The sequence below is a fragment of the Drosophila subobscura genome, chromosome E, assembly GCF_008121235.1.
Source record: "Drosophila subobscura isolate 14011-0131.10 chromosome E, UCBerk_Dsub_1.0, whole genome shotgun sequence".
NCBI classification, from domain to species: domain Eukaryota; kingdom Metazoa; phylum Arthropoda; class Insecta; order Diptera; family Drosophilidae; genus Drosophila; species Drosophila subobscura.
In genome coordinates, this window is record NC_048531.1 from 12,364,578 (window position 1) to 12,367,197 (window position 2,620).

General features: G+C 36.5%; 1 long non-coding RNA gene across 1 annotated transcript; it reads right to left on the reverse strand.

Moving 5' to 3' along the window:
* Nucleotides 1-416: 416 nt before the first annotated feature.
* On the reverse strand, nucleotides 417-2,087 carry LOC117891551. The gene is made up of 2 exons (XR_004648632.1): nucleotides 1,638-2,087; nucleotides 417-1,563 (listed from the first exon to the last, which is right to left on the reverse strand). It is a non-coding gene; the product is annotated as an uncharacterized LOC117891551 (long non-coding RNA).
* Nucleotides 2,088-2,620: the final 533 nt, after the last annotated feature.

Sequence of the window (2,620 nt, forward strand, 5' to 3'; positions counted from 1 at the left end):
TCGAATGCACACATCGATAATAAATAATTTAAACACTGACAATTAGATTTTCCGCTATTTGCTATTAGCTAAGGATTTCACTGCTCTCTTGCGCAAGCATTAAATGTAGTTTTTTTTTTCGGTTTTTGTATATTTTCTTTTTGATTTTTTACTTTACTTATGCTTAAATGTATTTTCTGTTTATGTGGGTTTTGCTGTGCCGAAACTGTGAATTTTCCTTGTTATACATTTTAGTCGTTCTTGCCTATGCTTTATTTTGATATCAATTATGCTTAAGACTACAATTTAATTATGAATTTCGAGTCGTCGCTTCGCATCATTTACATAACTCAGGACTGGGCTAAACTAAGTTATTGCGTAAAAATTCTATATAAATCACCGTTTGCTGCCTGCCACCCAAAAATATTCCCGCTCTCCGCTCTCAAGCTGCCTCTCTAGACTCTTCTCTCCAGCGCCATCTCTCCATCCTTTCACTCAGCTCTCTAGTAACCTTTCGTGCGTCTGTAGCTCAAATAAATGTAATTCTTTAGTTGTAATTTATAATGCTGTGCCTTAATTCGTAGATGCTATGCATAATCCTCCTTCTCAAAAACGGCTCCACGTCCCGAATGACGAATACTCTTAAGACTGAATACATTTAAATTTAACTCACAATGACTCACACACACACACGCACGCACACACACAACTGTCACGTAAATAGTTTTGCCATACATTTATATTTCTTAAAATATATCTATATATATATATGTCCATGTATATAATTTAATATATATATATACACATATGTATATAAATTTCTGTAATGTAGTTTACTTTTTGAGTTGTTTTAACATTAAACTAATTAATTTCACTAAACTATACACAAAATGTTTACGAGTTATGCTCTTATTTGCCTACATAAAACGTGTTCTCTCTCGCCGCCCTGCCAACTGCCTCCTTCCCCACCCACCAACACGTAAGTGTATATAGTATACGTATACATACGTATTTATGTATATGTATATTTGCTTTAGCCTGGGGTTGGGGTTGGGGTTTGGCTTGGTTTCTCTATATATTTCTGCTATGCTATGGCTGGCCATCCGTCCGCCATTTAGTCTACACTTAAACTAAACGCTTATGATGTTCTGCTCAGCTTTTGCCAGGGAAAATCATACTTGATGATGTTGGTGGTAGGGAAGGGGTAGTGTGGGGTGTTGATTGGGATTGGGGGCGCAGGGAGCAGGGAAATTGCTAAGCACATTTGCAAACGAAACTCTAAACGAAATTAAAATGTATTTACTTTAGTTTTAGTATACTTTATTTACTTTTCCTTATGCATCCTTGCTGCCAAATCTTCTACCAGCCAGCCTTACTGCACCATCTTCGGGCCTTTGGTTACTCTGCTCGACTGTAAATATGTAGAAAATGTTTATAGATTGCTTCTCCAGCAAACGGCAACGGCAATGGCACCCAGACCCACTCCACTCCAATCCAATCCACTCCACTCTACTCCGCCTCAATCCATTATACTCCTCCGCCCTTTGGCTACTGCAGCGGACTGGTCTGGACCCAAGGGGGGCACTGCCTTGTAAAATGTGCCAGTGTAGACAATAAAATATATTCATAGTTATCGGGTTAGTACTCTCTAGACTCACATTCAGCGTTACTTAAAATTCGTACTTCATTAACTTTAATTGGGGGATCAAGGGATCGTGGGACCTCGGGAGTAGCCCTGCCTCTGCCCATGCCCATGCCCTGTCCTGCCCTCTTACGTATGTATGCGTAGTTTTGCTGCCGAATTTGAGACACGAAATGATCGAGTGGGAACCTATGTGGTATGTATGCCTATCGCTCAGGGTAGGGTCACTTCTGCCACGGTTACATCAATATACAATCTGGAGTACCATAATTTGGGGTTTCTGTTTCATCTATAATCTCATATATATATATATATGTATGTATATATATGTTATATAGATATATATATTATTTTTATGTTGCAATTGTTGCATAAACGCGGAACACCTCGTTGACCAGTCTTTCATTTTTTTGTTTTACTTTTTTTTTTAGACAATAATTTTGGTTTTCTTTTCTCTTTTAAAATACACATTTTTTGGTTGTAAAATACACATTTATATATATATATATATATATATATATATATATATTCATGGCTTATCCATTTCCATTTCCCATATTCACATACATATCCATAGTTGCGCCAAATCGCGTTCGTGACCATCAAATATCTGCTTTAGGATCTAAATATTCTTTAGGTTTTCTTTGATTTTTAGTTTAAAGGTTTTCTATACAAAATATTTCTTACTTTTTGGGTTTACATTTTTATTTCTTTTAGTTTTGTTATTGGTTTATGTTTTTTTAGGTGTAGTTTTGGTTTAATTCCTTCTCGAAAAAGTTAGACTAAACTGATTGAAGCATTTTTGACACATCGTAGACATTTTTGGATATTTAATTTTCCCCCGTTTCGTTCGAGACTAGTATTGTTCTGTGCAAATTTCTCTTGGAAGCCAAACGGTGTACGAACTGGAAGGGGATGAGACAATTGGGGTTCCATTTGTGGTGCTTTGATTGGATGATATCTGGCTATATGGAACATCGTAATTACAACATTCAAATG